This window comes from Rattus norvegicus, chromosome 8 (assembly GCF_021556685.1).
Source record: "Rattus norvegicus strain SHRSP/BbbUtx chromosome 8, alternate assembly SHRSP_T2T, whole genome shotgun sequence".
In the NCBI taxonomy this organism is placed as follows: domain Eukaryota; kingdom Metazoa; phylum Chordata; class Mammalia; order Rodentia; family Muridae; genus Rattus; species Rattus norvegicus.
The window spans coordinates 69,380,098-69,392,812 of record NC_141541.1 but is presented as its reverse complement, the minus strand read 5'-3'; the positions used below and the strand labels follow the sequence as shown (position 1 = coordinate 69,392,812).

Below are 12,715 nucleotides of genomic sequence, written 5' to 3'. Positions count from 1 at the left end.
GGGACAGACTCTGCAGGAGAAGAGGGGTGGGGCTGGGAAAAAGCTCTCATCTTTTCACAGAGTGGGAGGGGATGAGGAGGGAGCTCTGAGTAAGAGCAGAGCCTGGAGTCCTCAGGCCAGCATGGACATTCCACAGGGAGGTGGCGATATCTATTCTGTCATATGCTGAGTGACTAAGCAGGCACATGTGACATCATTGGAGGCCAAAGCAGCCTTTGATTGCCCTTTCCCACACTTCTTCTGTCTTCTGCCCTAACCCCATAACATAAAGGAGTGCCAGGTTTTCCCCTGCCAGAAGGATTCTGTTTCCTGTGAACAGAACCAACGGTAAGCCACACCCCCAGTTCAGAAAATATAAACTCATCAAAGCCAGCACTCGGTGCACAGGCCCCAGGAGACGAGCAAGAAGGTGAAGGTGACACATTCTTTGGGGTGAGTTCTGGCCTCAGACCCTGATGGCTTTCATTTTTCTCAGAAAGAGGTCCTGATAGGGAGACCAGAAACTCCGGTGCCTCTATGTCTCCTGATTAGAATGGTTTCCACATCCCGGGTTCCTTCACCCACAAAATGGGCACAACCAGAATTCCTGCCTCCCATGGCTGTTATGAAGTGTAAAGGAACACACACGGAGAGGTCTGAGGTGAACTCCACGGAGGTGATGTGATGGTTAGCTTCAACTGCTAACTCCATGCAAGCTAGAACCAAGGAAGAGAATCTTAACTAGGGGTTGCCTGTTTCAGGCTGGCCCGTGGGCATGTCTGTCGGGAATTGCCATATTTCAGTTCACTGATGTGAGAAAGCCCAGAACACTCTGTGCAGAAACATTTCCTAGGTTTGTGCTCTCCCGACTGTGTAAAGGATGAGAAGTCAGCTGAGCACAGTAAACAAGTCAGTGAGCGTGTGTGTATCAGTTCTCCAGGCTCCTGGCTGTGGGCGTGATGGAAGGTCCAGCCTTGGCTTCCCAACAGTGATGGAATGTAGCCTGGAATCCTACACTGAAATAAACCCCTTTCTCCCATCAGCTGCTTTGTTTTCCAGGGTATGGGTTTTTTTCCTTTGTTGTTGTTGTTGTTGAAAAGAAATGCAGACAGGTAGGTGTGACGGTGACAGGTGTCTCAGGAAGGAATTCCTGGGGCAGAGATGATTCCTGAACACCTTTTGTGCCCAGCTGAGATACAGAAGCACAAGCACATCTGGACAAGAGAAAGGCTGATGCCCTTAGGGAGACAGACAGCGCGCAACTGAAACAAAGACACGGAGAAATCTGAGCTGAGCACCAGGGAGCAGCTGGGTCAGAAAAGGTCACTGCAGGATGTGGCCTGTGGGAGCTGCACTATGAACTGCCTTTCATACAGCGTGGGAATTCTGCCAGAAAGCTGATCTGTATCTTGTCCTTGTCTTGCCACAAACCTAGGCTCCAAATATCGCTGTTCCCATTATATTGGTGAAGAAACTGAGGCACACAGAGAAAACACCTCACCTAAGACTGAGGAACCTTTATCCCTCCCTATATCTGCCTTGGATATAGGACAAGGGGATCCTAATTTAACACCCTCTGGAAGGACTCACAGGCCTGGAGATCAGGTACCTGGAAGGATCCAACTGGCTGCCCCAGTGGCCAAGGCCCTGATGTCCATCAGCACCCACTTCCCAAGGAGTTTCTTCGCAATCTTTCCTTGCTGGCCCCATGGCTAGAACTTAAGTCTATCTGTAGGACTCAGATTTCCCATTGCATTTAGACCACAGGGAAGCTCTTAGGAGACACCCAAGCCTCAGTCTCCGTAGCCTCAGAGCGTAAGGGTCTCCTAAGAGGAGTGAGTTCACCATCCCTGATACTGGGGGAGATTGGGCCTGAGCCAAAGGGGACCACAAGTTGAAGCCTCAAAAGATAATACAGCCTCAGCTCCCATACGTCCCCCTAATGCTCAGTATCTGGAGGAACTTTGTGACTGTGAGTAGGGTCTCCCAGGTGAACAGATCATTCTTAGAATATTTTAGAATATTTTTTACAGTGTGTGTGTGTGTGTGTCTGTGTATGTCTGCGTGTGTGTGTGTCTATGTGTCTGTGTATGTCTGCGTGTGTGTGTCTATGTGTCTGTGTATGTCTGTGTATGTGTGTCTCTGTGTGTGTGTCTGCGTGTGTGTGTGTGTGTGTGTGTGCGTCTGTGTGCGTGTGAGTGTGTCTGTGTATGTCTGTGTGTCTCTGCGTGTGTATATGTGTGTGTGTCTCTGTGTGTGTGTTTGTGTGTCTGTGTGTGTCTCTGCATGTGTGTGTGTGTGTGTGTCTGTGTGCGGGGTGTGTGTGTCTGTGTGTGTCTGTGTGTCTGTGTGCGTCTGTGTGCGTCTGTGTGTGTCTGTGTGCGTCTGTGTGTGTCTGTGTGTGTCTGTGTGCGGGGTGTGTGTGTCTGTGTGCGTCTGTGTGTGTCTGTGTATGTCTGTGTGTCTCTGCGTGTGTGTGTGTCTGTGTGCGGTGTGTGTGTGTCTGTGTGTGTCTGTGTGTCTGTGTGTGTCTGTGTGCATCTGTGTGCGTCTCTGCATGTGTGTGTGTGTGTGTGTGTGTGTCTGTGTGCGGGGTGTGTATGTCTGTGTGCGTCTGTGTGTGTCCGTGTGCATCTGTGTGCGTCTGTGTGTGCCTGTGTGTGTGTGTGTGTCTCTGCGTGTGTGTGTGTGTGTGTCTGTGTGCGGGGTGTGTGTGTGTATCTGTGTGTATCTGTGTGTGTCTGTGTGCGTCTGTGTGCGGGGTGTGTGTGTCTGCGTGTCTGTGTGTCTGTGTGTCTGTGTGTCTGTGTGTTGGAGGTCAGAGGTTCTCCCCTTCTACCATATGAGTCATTAGCCTTAATGGGAAACACCTTTACCTTCTGAATTATCCCGATAGCCCAAATTATTTCTGCTTATCTTAATAAATCAAATCTAATCTCATAGGTCCTTAGAAGCAGAGAGCCTCTCCACAGTCAGACACCCAGAGAGAAGAAGGCAAAAGAAAAACTAAATTGCTGTTGCTGGTGTGTACGTGCATGCAAATATATAACAAACATACAAGTTATTCATGTACACACAGATACTGCATACATTAATTGACACATAAGCAAAGGCAGTCATGCACGCTCCTGAGTACTGCATAGTCTCCATGTACTATTGTCTAAACTGGGTTATTTATCCTATTTCCTCAAACATTTGATATTTCTGTATGCTAAAAGCTATAAAACATCCTTCCTTTTAGCTCTTTGAAATACCTGGTACTTTATTATGTGGTCATCCCACTGTTTGAAGCACATTGTAATTCTGGGCTCTTATCAACCCTAGCTTCCGTTGACTGGCATTTCCCACCGGCTCTCCTGCAGCAAACACATATCTCTTCATGACTCCTAACATCTTCTGGCCTTCTTTCATATATTTCTCAGAGTCAATCTTTCTTCTGTCCAGTGTAATTCTGTGTGTCTGATTCTCCATTCTTGTTTATCTGGGGGCTTTCCTACACCAGTCCCCATAGAGCATTCTGGAATTCCTTACATTAGAATCCGGATTAATTTTTTTTATCCCATGACTAGAGTCTTTATGGTTTCCAAGTCAATTTGGCTGGAATACATCTTCAAATAACTTCTCAAAGAGGAGGCATGAGAAATAAATGTCTGAGTCTTGTCTGAATGTGATTTCTCTTTTCCTTCACTCTTGATTGACAGTTTGGCTGGATATAGAATTCCAGGTTTAAAACTATGTGAGCTTGTCTGGTAGAGATGGAGTGTGGTGAAGAAAGTCAAAGCCTCATCCTGTGTGTGTGTGTTGTGTGTGTGTGTGTGTGTGTGTGTGTGTGTGTGTGTGTGTGCATGCACACATATGCACCATGCCTGTGTACCATCAGAGGATGTCTTGGTTTGCTTCTTTGTTGCTGTAATAAAGCACAGTTCCAAAGCAACTTGGGAAGAAGAGGGTTGGCTTTATCTCTCACACTTCTGGATAATAGTTCATCATCGAGGGAAGTCAGGCCTAGAACCCAAGGCAGGAATGGAGGCAGCGGCCATGGAGGAACATTACTCACAGGCTTGGTTCGCCTGGCTTGCTCAGCCTGCTTTTTGACACAGCCTAGGTTCAGCTTCCCAGGCGTGGCACAACCCACAGTGGACGGGGCCTTCCTATAGCAATTAGCGATGAAAAAGATACCCCCATAGATAGAACCACAGGCCAATGTGACAAAGGCAGTTCCTCAGCTGAGCCCCACCTCTCCCAAGTGTATCGCGTTGACAACTAAGTATGACAAAGGACAACCCCAGGAGTTGTTCCTCCCGTGTCTACTTTTGGGTCTGATACAGCGTCTTCCATTGGCTTGGAACTTTAGCAAGTAGGCAGGGATGGTTGGACAGCGAGCCCCAGGGATCTGTCTGTCTACCTACAATCTTACCAGGGCTGGGATTACAAGTGTACACTGCTGTGATCACTGTTTTAGGTAGGTTCTGGTGGTGGAGCTCTGGTGCTCTGGCTCCTGAAGCAAGCATTTTACTGATTGAGGCATCTTAATGGTTCAAGGTTTAAGTCTTAATTTTACATTTATTAAACCCAGCAAAACTCTGGATCTGGTCCTTCATTCTTCTCATCTTTAACCTGAGAGAGCAATAGTGCCTCGGTCATGGAGTTGCTATGAAGACTTATCAACCAATATCTGTGTTGACAGTGCGCATTAGTTAGCACTGGTTAATTCGCAGTCAGCATCATGCATACCGTGGCCATTGTTACCTGGTCTCCATAGCTTCTGTTGAGAACTGCGATGCCCATCTGATGGCTACAAATTGATTAGCGAATTAAGTTAAGGCTCTGGGATGCTGAGACGGCAATGAAGAGGATCTGCGTGTGCTGGGCACGGTATTATGTGCATATAATCTCCATGCTGGCAACGGAGACAGGAGGATCCCTGGAGCTCACAGGCCAGCCAGTCTAACCAATTCATGACTTCCAGGAGAAAAAAAAGGTGGAGAGCAATGGTCAACATCTGGCCAGTACATATGCATGCGTATGTGCATGCAAACATGTACGCATGCACGCGTGCTCACACACACACAAACACACACACACACGAAGATATATTGTTTTTTTTTCTAGAAATGTGTAGAGACTTCTTCCAAATATGCTTTGAAATTTCCCATTTATTTCCCTGTCTACATGGTGTCTTCGCCCCTCAGTACTGGTTTTTGGCTCTGCGGATGCTCAAATGTGATTATTTCTCTGCTACCTCTCCTCCACCGTCTTCACTTGTGTCTTCTGATATTCCTGCTATCTTGGATGCTAAACCTCTAAAGCGATGCTGTCTCTCATATTCCAAAAGGAGGATTTTCTTGCCTTCAGACTACAAATTCCCAATGGGATTTTAATCAAGGGTAACTTGAGTTCTCAGAAGCTCTCAGTTACTGGTGGCTCTGTTCTTGAGGCAGCTTGTTCTTTAGAACTCTGCCCAGTGAGCTGTCCCATCAGCCAGCCTTGAGATGACTGGAGCATCAGCTCTTCAAGTTCTTGAGAAACATGGGGAACCCCTGTCTCACACATTCCACTAAGAGACTCGTTTGGAACCCTGTGCGCTGGGTGCTGTGTGTGTTCCAAAGACGAATGAGGAGAGGCTTATGGTCTCAGTGTTTAAGAGCCTTGCCTGAAAGTGGCAACATGGATAACACAGGTCCTCACAGAGGGGAGGTAGCAAAGGACCATGGAGGGGAGACCTAACAACAGGGGTGTCTCTTGACTGTGTACATACATGTGTGGGTATGTTGGTGTATATATGCATGTGTGTGTAGATATGCATGCACACATGTGTTTATGCACTGTGGTAGTGTGCATGTGGAGGCCCAAGGTTAAATCTGGAAATTTTCCTCAATCACTCTTCCACATTGCTCTTTTGAGACGGGGTTTCTGAGTCAAGCCCTGAGCTCACTGGTAAGGCTAGTCTCCCTAGGCAGCTTGCTTTGGGGATTTCAACTCCAAGTTCTGGGGCTGGAGTTACAGATGAGTGAGCTGCAGTGCCCACCCTGAATTTACATGGCTTCTGGACTTGAGAACCCATGCTGTTTCTTGCATGACATGTGTTTTAATTACTGAGCCACCTTCTCACCCACCGCCCTTATTTTTTGAGACAGGATCTCTCACTAAACCTAGAGTTTGGCTAGACCTGCTGCTGACAACTGAGCTTCAGAACTTCCGTGTCTACTATTCCTGAGCTAAAGTTTCAGACACGCCTACCACAAAGGCAAATATGGGTTCTGGGGGACTAAATTCAGGTCCTCAGACTGGCACAGTAGACACTTTACTGACCAGGCCATCTCCCCATGGAGCTGCATAATTGAAGGTTAGCAAGAAATCTGGTAATAGAAAAAAGATTTCCAACTCTCAACAGCCAAATATTAACCAAAAAAACAAAATCAAATTCAAAATGAATCCAACGTGTTTCTGGAAGCGTTCATCTACAACTTTACTGTAGCCTCTCGCTGAACACACAGTACCCACTTTACACAGAACACGTCACTGTGCATGGAACGCCCACAAATGAGCCAGGCCTGAAGCACCTCAGCTCCAACTGCAGAAGGTTGTGCACCTTGAAGCACCCCACTCACTCTATGGGAGTTTTCTGCCTGTCTACAAACCTGAGGGATTAATTACAGAAAACAAACACCTTTACTGTTTTCCTACCATCACTCCTCGGCATGTAAGTGTCAGACTCATACCTCTTTACATGGTATTGGTTTTTAAAAACTGCTGTTTGCATTGCTGACTTTAGTTTTATTTAAAAAAAAATCTGAATTAATTTTGGCATTGGATTACGACAGAATTTCCAAAGATTTCTGAAATGGCCCTAAACATACTTCTGCCATTTTGTAAAGTAGGGATTTATGTGAAGTGATATTCTCATCACTGATGACCACGATCAAAATATTGATCAACTCTGATCAATGTCCTGCAGCATCAAACGTTCAGTTAAGATTTAAGGATTTATGCAAATAAACATACCCATCTCATTAGCATAACAGTTTGCTTGTCTTTAATAAATGATAAAATTATCTGCTCACCAAAGAATTGTTTTAAAATAGAATTCTTCAAGATATATGTGATGGTTTGCACATGCTTGACCCAGGGAGTGGCACTATCAGAAGGTGTGGCCTTGTTGGAGGACGTGTGTCACTGTGGGAGTGGACTTCGAGACCCTCCTCCTAGCTGCCTGGGGATGTCAGTCTGTCCTGGCTTCCTTCGGACGAAGATGTAGAACTCAGCTGGTCCTGCACCATGCCTGCCTGGATGCTGCCATGCTCCCGCCTTGATGGTAACGGACTGAACCTCTGAACCTGTAAGCCAGCCCCAATGAAATGTTGTCCTTTATAAAACTTACATTGGTCATGGTGTCTGTTCACAGCAATAAGACCCTATTATCAGTATTTGCATATCTGTCTAATATACATATACCTGGGGTTGCACAAACATTTCTTGAGCAAACAGAGGTCATGTGTGGAAAAAGTGAAGGTGCCCTGGTCTACAGATTGAGAAGTTGTGCTTTAGGCTAGAGAGACGGCTCAGCAGTTAAAAGCACTGGCTGCTCTTCCAGAGGATCTGTGTTCAATTCCTAGCACCCGCACGGCAGCTCACAATTGCCTAACTCCAGTTCCAGGGGACCTGACACCTTCACATTCATATATGCAGACAAGACACCAACGCACGTAAAAACAAAAATAAACAAATAAATAAATGGAAAGAAAGTTACGCTTAGGTTAGACACGAGCTGCTTAGACATGAGCTGCTCTCCTTGGGGCAATGAAGTAGAACCAGTAAGAGGCCATGTAAGAGAAATTACCAATTCACTGATTGATGGTCAGGCCAACAAATCTGCTGTCTGCAGGGCTCACAGACAGCAGCTTCTGCGGCAGGTAGGGGTTTATCCACCTTTAGAAAAAAACTCAAACTTTGTTTTGAAGCCCTTCCATTAATTAGACTAGTCCCAGCCTGTTACAGGGGGAAAGACCCTCTTAGTGACAGTCATGTGGTCCCTGATGTTGACTCACATCCACAGCAGAGAGTAGTAGGCTTTGGAGCAGAGTATCCAGCCTGGGCATGCTGCCGCAGGATGCTGACAGTGAAGGGAGGGATAACGGAGACCAACCTCTCAAGGGCTTCTTCCAGGGACTGCACTGAGGATTGGTGACCCTCCTGAGAGCTGATATTGATTGTAAATTTGATGTGATTTAGAATAACCATGGAAACAACTCCCCCCGCCCCCGCCCCCGCCCCGGGCTGCTCTATAAAGGATCGTGCTAACTGAGGTGTGAAGCCCCACCCAAAGTGCGAGCAGCATCCATTTACCTACCAGCTGGGCTCTCAGACGAAGACCAAGTAGAACCAGCTGAGCACCCTTGTCTGTCTCCATGCTCCCTGACTGCAGCAACAGTGTGATCAGCTGCCCTGTGACTTTTGCATGGTGATGGAATCTGTGGACTATATGCTCAAACTGTGAGCTGGAATAAGCGTTTCCTTCCTTAAGTTGCTTTAAAGTATTTTTAATTATGTTATTTATTTGGTGTGTGTGTGTGTGTGTGTGTGTATGTGTGTGTGTGTGTGTACCATACATGTGTGTAGGTCAAAGGACAATTTGTGTGACTCAGTTCTCTCCTACCACGGGGGTCCAGGGATCACACTCCCATTATCAGTCTTAGCATCTAGCGCCTTTTCCTGATGAACGTCTTATTGACTCTTAATTTGTTTTTCTCACATTTTGTTGCAGCAACAAGGAAAGTAACCAATACAATACACTACTGTTTTTATACGACCAAAGTTTGCCCCGGGTGCCAGGGAGTGCTATAGGACCACCTTAGGCTCTGCCCTGAGACAGTAGGGAGAGAAAAAAGATGGAAGGACTCTGAGGTTCCAGGTCCTAGCAGGAGTTCAGCCCAACAGGGGCCCCTTTCAGGGACTTGACCACTAGGCTCAGTGGTGAGAGGTGATAACCGGAAAGCAAAGTGGTTAGAGGTGTCAGACAGGAGGTTTGTGTGTGGCAGACAGGCAGGTGGGTGGCTGAGGTGGTGGTTTCCTTAGCTACTGACTAAATACTTGTCTGACTTTCATTTGCTGCCTCAGCAGGTAGCAAGGTTTAAAATAAATCCGGGAGATAAAGCACAAATCCCCAAGCCAGCATCCTAGGCCCTGGGCAGACTCCCAGCACAGCTGTAGGACCCGAAAACTGTGTCTCTGGCTCCTCTGATGTCCCCTTAGAAGCCATCTTTCCCTCCCCTGCAGCTCTGACACCTCCTCACCTCAGCCCCACTGCGCTCTGCTCCCAGCTGCCGATTTAGATCGGATCAGCAAATTTCTCCCAAAGCTACACAGGTGCACAGAATGCACCAATCAAGGTTGGTGGCTGTCACCATTTCCTCAGAGATCTGAGACTCAGAGGGGAAGCATATGAGCAGACAGGAGCCCAAATCTCTGGGTGGTGGGATGCTGGGCACTTGGGCACCTGTGTGGGAGAAAGATCTGGAACACAAAACATGCTTGCACAAACACGTGGGTCCCCTAGAGAATGCCAGAGCAAGAACTGCTTGCTGGCTCACCCACCTTTTCTTCTCACAGAGGAGGGGCCCAAAGCTAGAGGGAGTGATAGCCAGGGAAGGAAGCCACAGAGAGACTGACTGTACCAGCTCTCCCTTTCCTGGGACTCAGGCCCAGCCTGGCCCTGCTATAGCCAGCAAAGGAGCAAGGGTGTTTTCCTAAGGCAGAGCACCCAGACAGATCCCAGTGGGACACACATTCCTGGGCACCACTGTAGTGACACTTTTGGTTTCTTTAAAAACACAGAAATAAGTGCTTGCCTAGTAAGCTCAAGGCCCTGGGTTCGGTCCCCAGCTCCGAAAAAAGAAAAAGAAAAGAAAAGAAAAAAACCACAGAAATATTATAAAAACGTGTTTTAGTTTTAATCCCAGATGTAGGGATTTGGGGCTGCTTTGGACTGTCTGCCTCAGCTGACTATGATTTGCCTCATGCTCTAGCAGAGGCGTGGTTTTGCCAGCTGCTGTTTCTACGATTGTTTGACAGTTGGGATTTTGGGAACTTTTCATAGGGTATGCAAACGCTAGAACTCTGATGGGCAGGGTTGGCGGGTGTTGTTCATTCAGTTGGCTGCAGTTCTTAAATAGTCAAAGAAGAAACCAAAGGAAAGAAATTAGACTCATGGCTCTCTCCTCTCTCTCTCTCTCTCTCTCTCTCTCTCTCTCTCTCTCCTATCCTTTCACTCCTATTTAGTGATAGGGCGTGAAGCCAGGGGTGGTGTGGGGGTAAAAGGTGGGAAGAGGAAGAAGCCACAGAGTAGCAAAGCCCAGCCATACACCACCGTCTCTGACCACCCTATCCTGACCCAGCATGGTGGCTTCTCTGCTAACCCTACTTTCCAACTTGGACTTGGGCAGCCTAAGCCTCCATTCACTCCAGTTCTGACAAGCACAAAGCAATTGAATTCTGGTTTGTTGGGAGAAGGGCTTCCTCTAGGGTTAGAGGTTGCCTGGAATGGCAGTGCTGAGACAGTGAGACATAAGACATGTCCTGCCTATAGTGTCCCCCAAGGTCCTGCTATTGTATACCTCGCTATGCCTTCTGTTTCCTACATAGTCTCCTCCCTGCTCTCCCGCCCACTCCACCCCACCCCACCACACTGTTCTTTTTACATGCAGCTCCTGGCTCTTGGTCAGTCACATAGCCTTTACCCCCCCCCCCCGTGCTTTCCCTTTGGGTCAGTGTATTCAATAGCGTCATCTCCCCACTCTCTGCTTGCAATGACACCTGCTCTTCAGAGACTTCTTAGAGAATTGCTTTAGCTTATGTCCTCGTTTATCCTAACCTTGACCTGGCATTGCGTGCTGCTTATCCTTGACTCCTAGAACCCACCCCACCACCTGGCACCACCCAATGCTTAAGCAACTGTTAGGTGAATGAGAGATGGACAGAGCGATGAAAGGATGTTGGATGGATGGTTGATGGCTGGAGGGATGTAGGGACGACAGAGTAAGATGACTAAATGGATAGTGGTGGCTAGATGTTCAGTATATGGATGTATAGGATGTATGAATGGATGATGGGTCTAAGGATAACAGAGTAAGAGAGCTGAATGAATGGATAGATGGGTGGCTGTTGGATGTGTGAGTAGACGTGTGTGTGTGTGTGTGTGTGTGTGTGTGTGTGTGTGCGTGTGTGTGTATGACATAATGAGAAAAATAGCTGGATATTGGATGTGTGAGTGGATGGCATATGTGTGTAAGTATGTATTACTGTAGTAAATGGTGTATGTATGTTATGTATGTAATAGATGGTATATATATGTATGTGTGTATATATATATATGGATATAAGATGTATGGATGACAGAATGAGAACAATGGGTGGATGTTGGATGTGTGAGTAGACAGTGCATGTATGTATGTATATAGATGGTGTATGTATGTTGGATCTATGTGTAGACAGTGTGTGTGTGTGTGTGTGTGTGTGTGTGTGTGTGTGTGTATGTATGTATGACAGAATGAGAGCAATGAGTGGATATGAAGCTGGCTAGATGTTAGGTGAATAAATGAATGAGTGAACTGGCCTGGCTAATTTTATGTCAACTTGACAGAAGCTAGAGTCATCAGAGAGGAGGGAGCCTCAATTGAGAGAAATGCCTCTATAAGACTGGGCTGAAGGCAATCCCGTAGGACATTTTCTTAATTAGTGATTGATGGGGGAGGGCCCAGCCCATTGTGGGTGATGCCATCCCAGGGCAGATGTTCCTGGGTTCTATAAAAAGCAGGCCAAGCAAGCCACGGGGCATGGGGTAGTAAGCAGCACTGTTCCATGGCTTCTGCATTAGCTGCTGCCTCCAGGTCCCTGCCCTGCTTGAGTTCCTGCCCTCACCTCCTTTGATGATGAATTGTGATGTGGAAGTGTAAACTGAAAAACCCTTTTCTCTCCATATGGTTTCTTTGACCATAGTGTTACAGTACAGCAATAGTAGCCCTAACTAAGGCAAATACCTACATACTCTGTGTCCAGAGAAACTCTCTACTTGTGTCCTTCCAAGCTACCTCTGAGAGAAGCCTGGTACACTGACATACACCCATGATTCTCGCACTCGTGTAGCTGAGGCAAGAGAGTTAAAAGTTCCTGGCCAGCCTTGGCTATACAGTGAGATCCTGCAGAGGTTAAAAATGGATTTTATTAGTTATATTTGTTGCATGAGGAAACTGAACTCTGGAAGTGTCAGGGTTTTTGTTTGTGGCCATCTAGCTAGTTCAGCATGGAGATCAGACTCTGTCTTTTTGACTCCTTGTTCGGGGCTGTGTAATATGTAGTGAGTCATCCAGGGGTAATGGAGACCTTTATCCGTCACAGCCTTCAACCACTTCCTCTGAGAAGCAGAAGGGGCCACATTGGCCCTACATACTGGCCAAGCTTCAGTTTGAATCTCTGGTCACTCCACCTTGGCTGTGTGCATGGTGTGACCCACAGGAAGAGAAATCTGACTTTCTAGGCAGCCTGTGTCCTACTGAGCCTTCCAGTTCCTCTAAAAATTCACTAAAGCAAGATTAGGCCATCCAGAAATCTCTTCTTCCTCCCTGACCGGGCCAGAGCAGGCCTTGCCTTTCCACCGCCTCGATGAAGGGGCAGGAGGGAGACACACTGAACTCTCACCCAATGACAACACCACGTCATACTGTCATCCCGGCCACACAGC

General features: G+C 47.1%; 1 long non-coding RNA gene across 1 annotated transcript in view; it reads left to right on the top strand.

Annotated features, from left to right (window-relative positions):
- The first annotated feature begins 381 nt into the window (after positions 1-381).
- The window catches only part of LOC103693111 (uncharacterized), a 45,654-nt gene continuing 33,320 nt past the window's right edge, over positions 382-12,715 (top strand). Inside the window, exon 1 of the long non-coding RNA XR_015627294.1 lies at positions 382-432. This is a non-coding gene — a long non-coding RNA (uncharacterized LOC103693111). The remainder of the gene's footprint in view (positions 433-12,715) is intronic.